The sequence below is a fragment of the Dryobates pubescens genome, chromosome 12 (assembly GCF_014839835.1).
Source record: "Dryobates pubescens isolate bDryPub1 chromosome 12, bDryPub1.pri, whole genome shotgun sequence".
In the NCBI taxonomy this organism is placed as follows: Eukaryota; Metazoa; Chordata; class Aves; order Piciformes; family Picidae; genus Dryobates; species Dryobates pubescens.
Genome location: NC_071623.1, coordinates 31,718,600 through 31,735,226, shown reverse-complemented (window position 1 = coordinate 31,735,226; position 16,627 = coordinate 31,718,600). Strand labels below are relative to the sequence as shown.

Sequence of the window (16,627 nt, the reverse complement as noted above, 5' to 3'; positions counted from 1 at the left end):
GGTAATGTAAGTGACAATTACATCCATTATGTGTCATTGTAGACCATTTTGATGGTAATGACTTCTGACAGAAACATCTGCCAGGCCCTATGGAGGTAGGAAATGTTAACTTCCAGCTTCTGATTTTAATCCAGATACCACTCTATAACAGTTTCTCCATTTTTATGTAGTGGGTATCAGTGTAGTTTGCTGCAAATCCAGTACCTGTTGGTTAGTTTCCAATTATCACAGTGTTTTCTCAAAAATACATAGTTCTAGGGTGTAAGTTTGTTACTTGTCAGGGAAACCTAGAAAAAGGGAGAAAGAGAGGTGCTGAAGTAGCAGAAAGTCCACAGAAAATAGTAAGCATCCACATAAATACATAGCCAGTATAACATACAATGTTGGAGAAGTGTTTGTACAGTAAGTACAGTTTATAGGTGTAAGAGCATGCTGTTGGTAATACAAATTGGTGCTATTGCCCACTCCAGCCCAGTTTCTGGTTGTCTGCCAGAAACTAAGAAATCAAGGGATTTGTCAGATGGGAGAAAGCTTTCAGACTCTGGAACCTTTTCTGTTACTCATTCTTTCTGTATTATTCTGCAATAGCTATAAGTTAATGTGGTGCTTACCATCACCTTTGTTACACTGTTGGGTACAAGCACCTGTTCAGCTCAATGGTATGCATGTTTTAGCCTTGGGTGTTCTTTAAATCAAATGCCATAGCAATGATAGCTAGTTGAGAAGAAGCAGGAGAATAAAGAGCAGAGTTGCCTGTGCTGTGTTCTGGTGTGAGAAGGGATGTTTTTGTAGCATTGCTTCTGGTACCTCTAATGAGTGCTGGGAACTGGAGCAGGATGGCAAGATGACTGTTGGAGAAACAATGTCACGAAGCCTGAGAATTACTAAATCAACTTGTTTACTACCTTGCTGGAGGGGTTGAAAGCTGACACTTGTTTCCTTATGGGACAGAGAAACACAGTTTTGGTAATGATTACTTCAAACCCTAGCTTTGATGTTTCTAATCTTGCAAAAAAACCATGAATGATGATTAGGAGAGAAATAAGAATAAACATTTTATTGTTGAGGGACCAACTATCCTGATTGCTGCCTATGCTGCTGCTGCTGCCATTAACATGTCCTGCCTCACAGGGGTTTGCCCTGTTTGGTGGCCCTCATCATCCTGCTGCAAAAAGTCTGGCAGATGTGTGTCACTGAAAAGTAGGAATAAACAGAACAGTAATTTGCAGATGACTTCCGTGACATTCTTCATTCTTTCCTGAAATGCACCTTTACATATTTCACAAGTGTCTGAATGTTTTTAGTTATTCCAAACTAAGTGTTGGGGTGTGTGGCCTTGTGTGGGCTGGGTTTTCAGTTGTGTGGATTTTTTTCATTGCTGTTTGTTTGTTGTGGGTTTTTTTGTGGGGGTTTTTGTCTTGTGGAGATGCAGAGTGGTGTTGGGTTTTTAATATCTGTCTCCAGTGGATTAGCTTCCTGCATCCATTTTGCTGAAGTTTGAGTCTTAAATGTCAGTGTAAAGTTAGGACTCAATCTCCTGCAGTTTGTAAATGACTTTTCTGGCTTTCTAAAGCTTTGTATGGAATAAGCTGACCAAGACTGAGATTTCATGAACAGCTCTATTGGAGAAGATAAGAGGAAAATGAGAAATAGTTGAAGTCAAGGGTACTCTGAGTCTCACTGCACTTCATCAAGATGAATTTCCTGGTGTGGCTTGCTTTCCCCTAAAGAAGAGAGGAAGCTATTGTAGAGACCTCAAAATGTAGCTTTCACCAAGTAATTAAAAATGTAATGGTCTGTAAAACATAACCAGGCATTTAGAGAACCCTATAGATGGCACTAATGTTTTACATGTTTTGGCAGTGTTTGCAGGGCATACTGTGTTCCCCAGGGATCGGTGTTGGGCCCAGTGTTGTTCAATATCTTTATCAACAACCTGGGTGAGAGGGGATTGAGAGTACCCTCAGCAAGTTTGCTGATGATACCAAACTGGGGGTGTTGGCTGACACCCTGTCAGGCTGTGCAGCCATCCAGCATGACCTGGATAGGCTGGAGAGCTGGGTGCAGGCAAACCTCATGAAGCTCAATGAGGACAAGTGCAGGGTCCTACATCTGGGGAGGAATAACAGCAGTCACCAGTACAGGCTAGGGGCTGCCCTGCTGGAAAGCAGCTCCATGGAGAAAGACCTTGGAGTGCTGGTGGACAGCAAGTTCTCCATGAAACAACAATGGCCAAGAGAGCCAATGGTATCCTGGGATGCATCAAGAAAAGTGTGTCCAGCAGGTCTAGGGATGTTCTTCTACCTCCCTACTCTGCCCCGGTGAGACCACACCTGGAATACTGTGTCCAGTTTTGGGCTCTCCAGTTCAAGAATGACAGAGAACTACTGGAGAGAATCCAACAGAGAGCCATGAGGATGATTAGGGAACTTGATCATCTCCTCTGTGAAGAGACTGAGATCACTGGGCCATTAGGAAAAAACATCTTTGCTGAGACAGTGGTGAGGCATTGGAACAGGCTGCCCAAGGAGGTGGTGATGTTGCCATCCCTGGAGGTGTACAAGAAACGTGTAGATGTGGCACTTCAGGACATGGTTTAGTGGTTATAGTAGTTGGTTTATGGTTGGACTTAATGATATTAAAGGTTCTTTCCAGCCTTTGATTCTATGAAGATTTGCAGACTACCCCTAGAGGTTGTGACAAAACCTCTGCTTGCATCTCTTTCAGAAAACATCACTTAGCCAGAAAGTAAAGCATAGAAATGAGGTGTGTGGTTTTCTCTGCTGTGTAGTTGGGGATTTTTAGTAATAGTTAGGGTGGTTATAAGATGTCTGTAACAAACACATCATAACTGCAACTTGTAGTATTACTTTTCTTGATGGTTACTTTAGTGGCACAGTAATTGCAGATCACACAATCTCAACAACAATCTTGTAGTGGAGTATTGCTTCTGACTTCTTCTTCTGTTGTGCTCTGCTGTGATAGCTGATGAGACAGCTGGTCAAATGCAGGGAGCCTAAATAATTGCATCATTGTATTCTGTATGTAAGGTCACAGAATCAGTAAGGTTGGAAAAGACCTCAGAGACCATCAAGTCCAACCTGTCACCCAAGGCCTCATGACTGCGAAACCATGGCACTAAGTGCCACGTCCAATGCCCTATTGATGGTGACTGTACCACCTCCCTGGGCAGCACATTCCAATGGCCAACAACTCTCCCTGTGAAGAACTTTCTCCTCACCTCAAGCCTAAACTTCCCCTGGCTCAGCTTGAGACTGTGTCCTCTTGTTCTGGTGCTGGTTGCCTGGGAGAAGAGACCAACTCCCTCCTGGCTACAATCATCCTTCAGGTAGTTATAGACAGCAATAAGGTCTCCCCTGAGCCTCCTCTTCTCCAGGCTAAACAACCCCAGCTCCCTCTGCCTCTCCTCACAGGGCTGTGCTCTAGGCCTCTCCCCAGCCTCATTGCCCTTCTCTGGACACGTTCAAGAGTCTCAATATCCTTCTTAAATTGAGGGGCCCAGAACTGGACCGTCTATGTTAGGATAGAATAATGGTGTGTTTCAGAGTGACTCTTCACCTATTCTTACTGTTCTGATATTCTGACCAGATACTGTGAAGAAGTTTTTATTAGTAGGTGGAATGATGTAGCTGCTTTTTGTTAAGTTTTTAGAAATACAGGTGAGTCAAACCTCAGAGGAATAGTTTCCTTAATAGTCATGATGCAGTTTGTAGTGGGGATGTTTATGTCAGGACACCAGTGAATGCTGGATGTTATGGGAAATGTCTATACCTCACCCAGACCCAGATAAAAATGTCATGCTAAATTACTGACAGTACAAATAGCCCCACAGTTATTGAGAAGCAATCTTGAATTAGCTGCATGTTATGAAAAGGTGAAATACACAAACTTTGTTTTCAGATCTTGACAGTTAGTGTTGCATCTTCTGTTTGTTAATTACACTAGTTGCCTGATTCATGCATTCTTCTTCACCCAGAACCTCCCTTCATCTTTCTGGTAAGCATTTGTTAGGTGCTTTTCACAGGGAGTAATCTGCAGTACGTATTGTGGGCCTGCGAGTCAGCATTCATGGTCCTTGGAGAGTTGGGGATTCTGAGGCTGATAATAAATCTTTCCTTTGCAAAGTGCAACACCTGCTTGGCTCATAAGGTACTGGAGGAGATTCCCTCCAGAGCATTAATTACAAAGTAAGAAATAGATTTTTAGGAAGATGGGAATTAGTCTTCAAAGTTGTTAATGAAATTAGATGAATTTGGCCATTCAGCTGTATCCAGGGTACGCTATTCATGGGCAGTCTCTGTGCCTGCTTTTGTGGCTTTCTTTAGGAATTCTTTTTGGGGTTGGGGTTGGGGTTGTGTGAGGGTTTTGTGTGTGAGTTGGTTTTGTTTGGTTGTTGTGGTTTGGGTTTCTTTTTTTCTTTTGGGGTGAGTGTGTTTGGTTTGTTTTATTAGGTTTTTTCCCTCTGAACTTCTGTGAACTATCCAAGCAGTGGGGCTTTTCGAAACTGTTACTGTCAGTAAACTTTGAAGCTCACTGAGCAGTCTCCAGAGTACCTGTCCAGGTTGCAAGTTAAACTTAGTTCTAGTTTTCTTTTTGTTTCTGAGAGCAAACAGAAGATGAGATGAATTACTAAAGTTGAGATAATTTATGTTGCCTTGCCCCACCTACAAAAAAAAAACAAATGAAAACCCCAAAAAACAAACAAATGAAAACCCCAAACAAACCCCCAAAATCCAAACCAAAACCAACCAACCAAAACCCAAACAAAACTCAACAAGAAACCACAACCAAAATAACACCACCTCCCTCCCAAAGAACCCGAAATCAACAAAACCCAGTCTTCAAAGCCACAACAAAACTAACCAAAACTAACAACAACCTACCAAATCCAAAAAAGACCCCAAAAACCCCCAACCAGCCCCAAAACTAGCCAGCAAACTACTTTCACGCCTAGATGCTACTCAGTTTATTCTTAACGCCAATGTGGATGGTGTCCAACGCTGAACTTCGATCTGTAGAGAGCTAGTTGACCAATGTAAGTTTTAAAGCACAGGCTTTGCATTCTGTTCTGTTTCAGTACAAAGGTACCATGTGTTATGTTCACTACCACTCATTAATCTGCCTCTGCCAAAATACTTTTGAAACTGCTTGCTTACCTGCTTTGTCTGATGACATAACATGTATAATAATGAGTTAATTAAAGAACAGCTTTTCCCTTCATGCTACCTTAAGCTTCTAATAGAAGGAATTTAAAGTAGTTTTCATGGCTTCTGGGGTTTTAAAAAAAATCTTGCCTACATTTTGAGTTATTTGGAATGTTAGATACATAAAATTATGTTGTGGACACTTGTTTTGAGAACTGCATGGGGAAAAGTAGCCCTGTTGCTTGGTGAGTTCAAAGCCTAGCTGTGCTCCAGACTTGATGTAAAGAAGGAGTGAGGGAAGGCCTTGCTAAAAAGGAAGGTTGTGGACAAAGAGCAGGTCATGTTCTGTCTGTGGGCCCTTGACTTGGTGCTTGCCTCAGAGTTGGGGTGCCCAAATCCTGTGCTTCAGAAGAACTGAATGGGAGACCTGGTGAGACAATGCTCCTAGATGACCTCTGTCGTGAGGGGCAGGCTTTAGTGGTGTCCTTACAGTGCAGGGCAAACTGTTGGACTCTTCCAGATGAAAAATTGTATGACTCTGTGACTCCTCAGTCTAGGTCTTGTATAACACAGAGCAGTGTTATATAATGTATGGAAGTTGAAATCCATACTAGCTCTGTTAAAAGTAGAGATGTGCCCCCCCAGTTCAAGTGTTATGGGGGTGCAGTGTAGCTTTAGCAACTCTCACACTACAGAAGAGGGATGAATGGTTTGAGCTCTAATATTGTCCAGATGATTTTTTTAATATATAATTGTTTACATATATTGATGTGCTTCAACAATTTGTTTTTACAGTAGACTTTTTTCAGTCAACAATGTGAAAGTTTATACTTAGGAATAGTTGATAAGAAATTTTCTCTCAAGTCATTTGAGAGGTTGAAAGCTTGTTTTATTCAGGTGTATGTACAGTGCATGTATTGGGGTGTGTGGGGAAGAACATATGTTCAGGTTAGACCTGAAAACTGCTTGTTGTTCTCCTTGTCACACCTAAAACTCATGTGCTGAGAACCTTGAATGAGCTTCTCTTGCTCCTGTGATTACACATGGGACATAAACTTAACTCAGCCTGCTGTGTGATACTTCAGGTTCGTGCAAGTGACTGTGGTACTGGCCTGTGTTTACATCTCTCATACTAAAGGGCTGGTAGTGAGAATGGCCTTTCTGTGAGAGTCTCTTACCTGCCTGGTCTGCTGCTGAAAGCTTTTTGTCATAAACAAATGGGAGTGTATTGTGTGAGTTCAAGCCTGCAGTGGGCAGGAGTGTTCTCTCTGGGCAGCAATGTCCTTTCTCTGCCCAGGGAGGTGGTGGAGTCACCATCCCTGGAGGTGTTCAGGAGGGGATTGGACGTGGCACTTGGTGCCATGGTCTAGTCATGAGGTCTGTGGTGACAGGTTGGACTCGATGATCTTTGAGGTCTCTTCCAACCTTAGTGATACTGTGATAATGTATTGGGACAGCAGCTAGGCCCTTCTGAGCAAAGGTATCTGAACTTTGGCAAACAGTGCTCTGGACAAACACTAATGCTCTGTGGCTTAATGTTTGAAAGAAATACGGTTCATTTAGCCTGCACATTCTTAAAGGCACTAAATGCCCAGCTCAGGGAATAGTGAGAATAATAAAAACAAATTCTTATTGTAAATTAAAGATGGACTATAAGAATCCAAACTTCCTTTGAGAGATATTAAAATGAGGGAGGTACATACTTACAGCCCTTTGTTATGTAAGGGACTGTGTGATGTGTGACATTAAACTAATTCTAGCTATCACACTGAAGTGAGTCAAACAGTTACATTCTCTCCCTGGTAATGTAGAGGTGCTGATTAGTCCTAAAAGAATCCAGCTAAGGAAGAAAGATGTGCTACCCCAGATAACCTGTGCCTCTTCAAAAGCTTCAAAGAACACTGTTGCAGTCCTGAAAATTTAGGATTAAGAGTCTTTCTGTCATGGAGACTCTTGTGAAGGACTTGTCCTCCCCTTCGCCATCTCCTGTTGATTATTCAGGAGTTTTTGAGTTCAGGCTTGTAGAATTAAGACTGATGCACTCGATTTAAAGTTACCAAAAGCTCTCTGAAGTGTACAGTGAGGTTCTAGGTTTTTTAAAACTTGTAAAATGCCAGAATTTTGTGTCAAAAATCCTACTGCTGGCACAAATGACAGGCTGACAATAGCAGTGACAGAAGGACTGCCAGGCAGTAGCAGGAAGGTACCAAAGGTAAGCTTCACATTCCTTGTGGTTTTGTGGAAATGGAAAACAAGGGGTCACTTTCCTTTAGAGATAAAACAGTGCTGAACAGCACTTCTGTGCTTCAGTTCAAAAAATAGTGTTCCCTCTCCTGAAGGTTGCTCAGCTCTCATCCCTGTTGCAGAATAGTTGAGGTGATGGATCGTCTCATGTTGTAATTCGTTAGCAAGGAAGAAAGACTCCAAAATGTTACTGGCAGCATTTGGCTAATACAGGTAGGAAACAAGAAAAAAATCTATAGTGTTGGATAATGTCCAGTATGAATGCAATCCTGCATCCATAATCCCCCACCCAAAGTGGTTTATACTTCAGTCTTAAAACCTCTGGAATTGTATGTCAGTATTGAATGGGTTTATATTTACAGAATGCTTTGAAACAGTACCATATATATGTGTGTATATAATTGCATGGTGCACACTATACACAGGGAACTTACATCTAGTTCTATTTGAATTCCTTACATACATCAATTCGTTGTCAACATGTGGTTATAATTGTAGCATTTTACAGGTAATGATGTAAAGTTTACCTTGCATGTGTCAGTAGCTACTTTAACTGATCTTCAATTGCATGGCAACATTTTCTATACTGCTAAGGTATTTGCAGAAACATTGCTCAACAGTAGCTGAACTTTGAAGGTAGCAGCTGGGCTATTTTGTCCTTATTTTTGTCTGATTCAGCACTGTGGGATTTCTTTATTTGTGTGTATAGATACACATACAAAGAAAATTAATTCAGGCACAGGGGAGGAGTATGTGATGGCCAGAAACCTCAGGTATTTTAGGATGGTTTGGCATTTGCAGGATATTGTAGGATATTTCCATCATCATCTGCATTGTTTTTGTATATTTTGCCATGTTCTTTGTTAGGCAGAGCTGGCTAGCTTCAGTAGGTGTGAAGCACTAAATAGTCATAGAAATTCTGATTGGAGAGAACCTCTGAATTCTATCTGTGTCCCACCTTTCTGCTCAGAACCAGATTAGTGTTGAACTGGGACTGGATTGGTCAGGATTTTGTTCACTTGGGTGTCAAACATACAGGGCATAGAGATTGTACCATTTTCTGGGCCCAGGTCCCAGGAGAATTTGTTTTTTCTTCCATACAGTTGCCATTCCCCTGTCAATTTTCATGTATATTTTTTTCTTCTCTAAAATGTTTCATCTTGTACCAATTCAGATGACAATGGAAAAAGGCTTCTAACTGACACGGTGCAAACTGTGCATATTAGGAGGGGAAAAGTAGGAGGCTGTTTATGGTTGCATCTGTGTGTGTTGCCTTGTTGTAGAAGCTGAATGCAAGTTCATCTCTCAAGGAAGAGAGGAAAATGTTTAAGCATGGAATTTTGTGGGGGGTTATATATTGCTTAGAGAAAAATTATTTATGGAATAATAAATATCCAATCTACTCTGATATAATAAATATATTGTGGTGGATCAAATACAGTAGTTGTGTACCTAGCAGTACTTTTTCTTCCACAGGGCATCAGAAGTCTTTACCAGCTTTATTCTTGGTACATAGCTCATAAATGAAGAGGTTAATTTCCTGACAAATTGTGAATACCTGAAGTTGGTTCTTGGTTTTCCTCCTTTGTTATTCCCTTGTGCTGGTGCTTATCAAATTGACCTCAAATAAGGAGGCTGTGCCAACTGAAGCTTTGGGACTAACCTGTTGTCCTGTTTGGCTTCAGTTTGTAGACTTTGGCAGCTCTCCAGGGTGAGAATCTGAGCTAGTAGGTTTTTCTAGGCTTAGTTCCAATAAAAGATATAGTACTTTTATCTTCTGTTGTATGTATTTCAGGTGAGAGAGGGGAGAATGAAGGGGTGGTAGTAGTATATACATCTAATGTCAACACCCAGATTTGTAGATAATTGTACATGTATTGATATTTTTTCACTCACTTTGGTTTTGTTTGTTTTCTATTTTGTGCTTTAAACTTAGACAAGTACTTTGAAATGCAACATTTTGAGCACATCAGTCAGTGTGAATTGTCTAAATTCCCCTCTAAAGAGGAGAAAGCATACTGAACAGTCACAGGAATATTATAGTGAGGGTGGAAATTAATAAATAGGGAGATGCTCTACAAGAAGTAGTCTGTTACTACATTGCTCAGCCTTTGTGCTGTTGAAGTTTATTCATGGGAACTAAGGGAATGCTTAATAAGATTTTTTTTTCCTGCACAAAAGATTCTTTGTAAATAAAGCTTGTGTCAAAATCTGATAGGAAAGCATCTATGTTTTGTAGTTCCAGAAGGTGCATATAGACTCTTAAGCAGACAAGACAAATATGAAATTGTTAGACTAGTTTCCTCTGCTCAGTAGGCAGCGTGTTCATCTTGCATCTCTTGACTCAGTGTTAAGCAAATGTTAATATTCCATGATCTCTCTGAAGCCTTCCCAGGTCTCCCTTCTAACAGTGAGACTATGGTTGCACCTCCTATTGGAGTCTGGAAAAACAGAGCAGCTTTTAGACTGCACCTTGAAAATGCTGGCTATTTAAGCTGTTGTAGGAAACTATTCACAGCAACAACAAGAGACACTTTTTGGCTTGCTCATCTTCTGTGGGAATAGGCTTGGTTGCCTGAGAGTAGTTAGAGACATTTCCGAAGTACACAAGTCCTAATTATACTTCTAGCATGTTGATACTAATTTATAAATACCTTGTGCTGTGGACTGTATAAATGTTTAAGAGTGCTTGGGTTTCCTTGTTGGTCCTGTCTGCAGTGAAAGCTGATAAGAATTACATTTAGACAAGCTTATGCTGTTGAAACCCGGGCAGTGCTTCTGTACAGGCACCTGGAGCTGGCGTGATAACATAGAAGGCAAAGCAGCTCAGTGATCTCCCTCCTTCCACCCCCAAATCCCTCTAGATCTTGTTTTCCAGTCACTAAGGCAAATGTTTTTCTCCTTAAAATTAGCTTCTAAAAGGGCTACCTTTCTTCACCAGCATTACAGGGAGCCCAGCTGGCAAACCAGGAGGCATGCTTGGTGACTTGTATGTGGAGTCTGTGTAGATATCCTTGGACAGCTACTGAGCCTGAAAACAAAACTTTCCTTGATCAAACCAGTGAAGACCAATCAAAACCTGGCACAGTGGTCAGCAACAAAAGCATACCTTCCTTACCATCCTGTATTTAATACTTGGTTTTCTAGCCTTTAAATGTAAAAGCTGTAGGCATGCTTTTCTTTTCTGGAGTCATGTGATGTTTCTTTGGCAATAAAATTGAGAGGTGATCTGAAGTTGGGTGACAAATACTTAAAGGCCAGGAAGAAACCCACATTAGGAGTATGTTTGTGTACATGAGAAAGGGAAAACAAAACATGTTTTTGTAGGTGTATCTATCAAAAGATAGAATAAGAGGAAATGGCCTCAAATAGCACCAGGGAAGGTTTAAATTGGATAGTAGGAAAAATTTCTTTATTGAGAGTTTGGTCAGGCATTGGAATAGGCTACCCAGGAAGGTGATCATGCCACATTAGGCCACACCTTGAGTCCTGTGTCCAGTTCTGGGCTTCTCAGTTTGAGAAAGATGTTGAGTTCCTTGAACGTGTCCAGAGAAGGACAACAAAGCTGGTGAAGGGTTTGGAGCACAAGCCCTGTGAGGAGAGGCTGAGGGAGCTGGGGTTGCTTAGCCTGGAGAAGAGGAGGCTCAGGGCAGACCTTATTGCTGTCTACAACTACCTGAAGGGAGGTTGTAGCCAGGGGGGTTGGTCTCTTCTTCCAGGCAAGCAGCACCAGAACAAGAGGACACAGTCTCAAGCTGTGCTGGGGAGGTTTAGAATACATAGAATAAACCAGGTTGGAAGAGACCTTCAAGATCACCGCGTCCAACCCATCAACCAATCCAACACCACCCAAACAACTAACCCACGGCACCAAGCACCCCATCAAGTCTCCTCCTGAAAACCTCCAGTGATGGCGACTCCACCACCTGGATGTTAGGATGTTAGGCTGGATGTTAGGAAGAAGTTCTTCACAGAAAGGGATATTTGCCATTGGAATGGGCTACCTGGGGAGATGGTGGAGTCACCATCACTGGAGGTGTTTGAAATAAGATTGGATGAGTCACTTAGTGCCATGGTTTAGTTGACTAGATGGTGTTGGGTGATAGGTTGCACTTGATGATCTTGAAGGTCTTTTGCAACCTGGTTAATTCTATTCTATTCTGTTCCACTAATAAACACATGCTTTTAAGAGGAAAAATGAACCCTACAGTTTCTGGTTAAATACTGCTGAATAACAAGAAGAATTTGTATATTTAAAGTAAAAACTAGTGCATTAACAATGAATTTTTTACTGCATTGTGTCCCTATTACAAACAAATTAATAATGATAGTATTCCTGTAGCTTACCTGAGAATGTGATTAATGTTCAGTGTTACATATTGTAGTGTGTTTTGGCAGTATGAGAACCTGTTTAATTTGAAATTGTGTTTTTGCTGAAGTAATAAATCAGAGTTACTGAAGTAAGACTTGCCGTGTGCCTCGCTCCTGGATGCACATTCAGAGCAAGGTATTTTGTCCCACATACTTTTGGCAGCAAAAGCCTCTTTATCAGCTACTGTCTTTCCAGTCACGCTTGTGTTCACGTCTTTGCTACATGCTCTGCTGATTACCTTGGAAAAGGGCAATGCTGTAACTGTTCCACTGACCTTTCAGTTTATTTTCTCTTGTGTAATATGAAACATGAGCTAACACAGTCTTAGTCTACTGATTTTGAGAGAGAAATCTGTCTTTCTTCACTTCTGCAGCTTTCTGCTGAAATAGGATGGGGCTTCTCTGGAGTTATGTAAATTTTACCCTCCCCCCTCTAATTTTCTTTGGATATCATCCTGGCAGAGAAGCAAATCACTGTGTCTAAATGGTTTTTTAGTGTACAATTAATGCATAATTAAGACTCCTTAGCAGAGCCATAGTGAGACAGAAACTTTCATTTCATTAAATGAAATCTCATACCTGAGCTGTTTATCTGATAAATATTCAGATGTGTAAAACAAAATAAATGAAGTATGCTATTACTGAATTTGTTTCTCTATGTACAAAGATGAAATATCAAAACTCCCATTATTTTGTAGTTGATGTTTTATTTGAACTGTTCCCTTATGAGAGGGAAGCTGCCTTGAGGGCTTTGGCTCATGCATAATATACATAGCAGTGCTTGCTGTTTTGGGAAGTTGTAACATTGCTAGGTATCATAAGCATTTTGGGGTGAATGTGGTGTTTTTGGAGGTGGCTCTTTAAAAAACACATACATGTACTTACTTTAAAACAAACAACCACCACAAACACCACCACACCCCCCCAGCTCAGTAGAGGGTAAAAGATAAAATGTCTTGTAGCAAATGTTAATGCTTATGTATACACTTCTTTCCTCTCTTGCTTGAATTGATGTCTCTAAGTAGTTTGCCAGGGTGCTGATGGAAAGGAATTGCCTCTTGCTCCTTCTAAACACCAGTAATTTGTTACACTTATCCTGTGAAGTGCATCCATGTGTTTCTAAGAAACTGAAATGAGCAATTGTGGATCTGGGTAAGAGAGCCTCTAAATATTGTGGAGAAAGGTGTTCTTAGAAGTGGGGCTGGTTTAGATAAGTCAGTGGAGCAATTATTACTAAATGATTAAGTTTTCATTTGACACATCTTGTAATCGCTCCTGCATTTGGTTCTGAACTGAGCACTACATATGTTCATTATAAAGCAGATGGCAAAAATATCACAGCTGTCAAATGCTAGTGAGGCCACTAAGTTATCCTAATGTTTAAAGCAGGGAAGAGGCTTGTTACTAGTCCCCTGTATTGTGCAGAAAGCACGGTGCCAGAACTCAAGTCAGCAAGTAATCTTGCTAAAATGCTACCCTCCTGAAAGATATTTATCTTTATTAGACTTCATAGCTCATAGGTCTTTACATCTGTGTTACAAACAGCAGCTGCTGGTAGGATGCCAAGACAACCTGCTTTCCTTTTTGTTTTCTGTCAGAGTTTTTTGCCATACTCTTATGTACCAGACTCTGGGCCTGACTTGCATGTCACTACACTTTATTTGGAAAACAGCTGATGCTGAATCAGTCACTTCTTCTGTATGAATAACTTTCAACAGAGCAAGTGATTACTCATGTGTGGTAGTTTTAGGCTATGCCTTTAACATCATATCTTGAACAGAGAAGTGGTAAAATGTAAATACATGGCTACTGGGTGTAAAAAGGAAAATAACAATAATTCTATACAATCCCATGGATCTACCATAGGATTTAGTTCCCAAAACAATTTCTCTCTCTTCCCACTTCCTCGGGCTGGCAGCTACTAACTTGCTTCTGCTTGACCTTGGCTGCCTTGTGGCTCTCCATTGGATTCTCTTCAGCAGTTCTCTGTCTTTCTTGAACTGGGGAGCCTAAAACTGAATGCAGTATTCCAAATGTGGAATTGTAACAGAAATGATGTAACTGTGGAAGTCCCTTATTGAAATAGCTTTCTGCAAATTAGTTGAACAGCAGTTAACTTTATTACATCTGAAAGGAATATAATTGGACAACCTGTAGAATGCTTAGTTTTCAGCTGAAAATGTGTGCTAAATTGCTTCTGACCTCAGTGGCAAAGTGCTTTTATAGTGAATACTTTTAATAGAGCAACTAGAACTTCTAGGAAATTCAAATTTAGGCCCCCAGACTTCTTCAGGTCATGACTTCAGAACCATGTAATATCTCTACTTGTAACTCACAGAAAAGCAAAATTAAATGATTGTCTGTTTCTGGGTCTGTGTGAGCATCAGCCATTGCTATTTCATTCTGCTAGAAGATGTATCTCAGAATACTTGTAACACTTCAGCAGTTACATGTGTTGCTTAATCTACCTACAAATCTAGAGAAAAGATTACCTGAAGAGAATGGCACCTTCCTATGCAGAAAGTGCAAGTCAATCATCTAAAATTAGACAGATGATGGAAGTTAAAATGCAGTAAATCTACTGTTCTAAAGTAGGCATGCCTACTTGAGAATTACTGTGCCTTTACTTACTGTTTTCCTGAAGTGTGAGTACTTGTGTAATTCTCTGAAGAGTCAAATGCTTAAAGGGACATAGAGAAAACAAATAAAACCCAAGGCCTCTATGCTGATACATTTTCACTAGTGATGAATGAAGTTGAAGAGGCAACTGTGAACAGGTATTTGCTGCTTCTGCATGGTCTGATGCAATTGAGTTGCAGGGCTGCAGATGCTTGCTTTAGGAAGAACTCGATCCATCCTACTCCTGCCTTCCTTCAATCCATTCCCTTGTAAGCCGCTACATGAGGACAGCTTGAGGGAGTAACTAGAGAGTAAAGGAGCAGATGAGAATCTGGGACTCAATCTGAGCAGGGACTCTGCACTGGCTTTGATGTTGGTTAGAGTGTTCAACTGCATCTTTGAAGTGATAGCAATAATATTAGAAAAGGTAATTCATGAACAGCCCCTTGTGCTTTAAATATTCAGAGATGTTGCATCTATGTTTTTGTCTTCTGTTTTCAGCTTTTCGTTTCTTTGTCTTCTTTGAAGTGGTAGGGGGTCACAGCAGGAATAGAAATGGGCATTATTAGTGATGATTCTTTCAGGATTGCCCAGTTTCATATTCCCTTTGACTACCTTGAAATAAATTAATTGTACTTTAGCCTTCCAGGAAAACTTGCTGAGAGTGTGGCACAGGCTTTTTCAGAGAGCTTGCAGCTACGCTTCATGAGGTAGCAATTACCACATCCGTGATTTCCTTATGATGGTTAAAGATACCTGTTGCATCTTTGGAGATAAAAAAGCCCCTCATCCAGTGAGCCTGGACCATGTATATCTGTATAGATATATTGGACCCAATTAATCACAGAATCACAGAATATTAGGGGCTGGAAGGGACCTTGAAAGATCTAGTCCAACCCTCCTGCCAGAGCAGGATCACCAGATCTCACAGGAACATCTTTAGGCATGTTTTGAATATCTCTAGAGAGAAGATAGTCATGTCTGATGAACCTAATCTCCTTCTAAAACAGGGTGACTTGCTTATTGGATGAGGGAAAGCCTGTGGATGTTGTTTACTGGGACTTTATTAAAGCATTTGACCTACCTAAGATAGCATTCTCCTGAAGAAATTGGCTGCTCATGGCTGTTGTCTAAATGAAGAGGAAGAGGGGGAAACCAAACCATTTTTTGCTTTCCACTTTTGGTCTGTTAGTTTTTCCAACATCTACACAGACCAAACCAGCTGAGAATTTTGTTTTCTTTTGGATTGTAGCTTCTTCTTCTTTTTTAAACACTGTCATTGTTGTAAATGTTTGTATTTACTGGAAGATGGGGAAATTTGGCTACAGAGTACCTTGCTGGGCATTTTCTTTCATTTCCTTTTGGTATCTGCAGAAGTAGGCTTTCCATATGGACACCAGATAGCATGATCAGAGACTGCTCTATTTGCTTTTCTGTTTGAATAAATTAGCATAAATACTGGGCCAATATTGTAGAAATAAATTATGACACAAAAGCTTTTGTGGACAAAAATAATCTAAAAGATGAGTAGCTACTAAAATCAGCATCATAAGCAGAAGAGGGATTAAAATGATTAGTTTCAGTGTTGACACAAATGAGATGATTGACTTTTCTGTAAATTGCAATATCTGCAATTTCATTTAAAAAAATAGAAGCAGAGGCATAAACATGCTCTGAAGATGTGCAGCCATTGTGGAGCTCAGCAGCAGACTGCTTGAACAAGGATATTTGATATGCTTTTAAGGCCTTTTTGCTTATATTAGTTCCCAGTTACTTTTCTGTGATGCCTGAGAAACTTAAACTTTTAGATTTAACCAGGTAAGCTTTAGAGATGAGACTGCCCTTTTGGTAATTTTCAGAGGTGGCCAGGAAGCAGTTACTGTCTCTGGTTGCTTGGAAGAATAAAGACCTGAAGTCTTTATGTGGAGCAGCAATTCAGTATGCTGACTTGCAGTCAGGCTTCTTCATAATTCTTCCAAAAGCCTTGTTTCACTAAGAAATGTGACTTACAGAATCACACAGTTGTTCCAGTTGGAAAACACCTCCAAGATCGAGTCCAAACTTCAACCTGACACCATGATGGCTGTTAAACCATGTCCCAAAGTGCCATGCCTGCACATTTCTTGACCCCACCACCTCCCTGGGCATCCTATGATGATTTCTGCAAAGAAATTTTTCCTAGTATCTGATCTAAACCTCCCCTGGCACAATTCCAGGCTATTTCCTCT

General features: G+C 40.7%; 1 protein-coding gene across 2 annotated transcripts in view; it reads left to right on the top strand.

Annotated features, from left to right (window-relative positions):
- Positions 1-16,627, top strand: part of GBE1 (1,4-alpha-glucan branching enzyme 1) — a 136,301-nt gene that overhangs the window by 15,111 nt on the left and 104,563 nt on the right. The window lies entirely within an intron of this gene.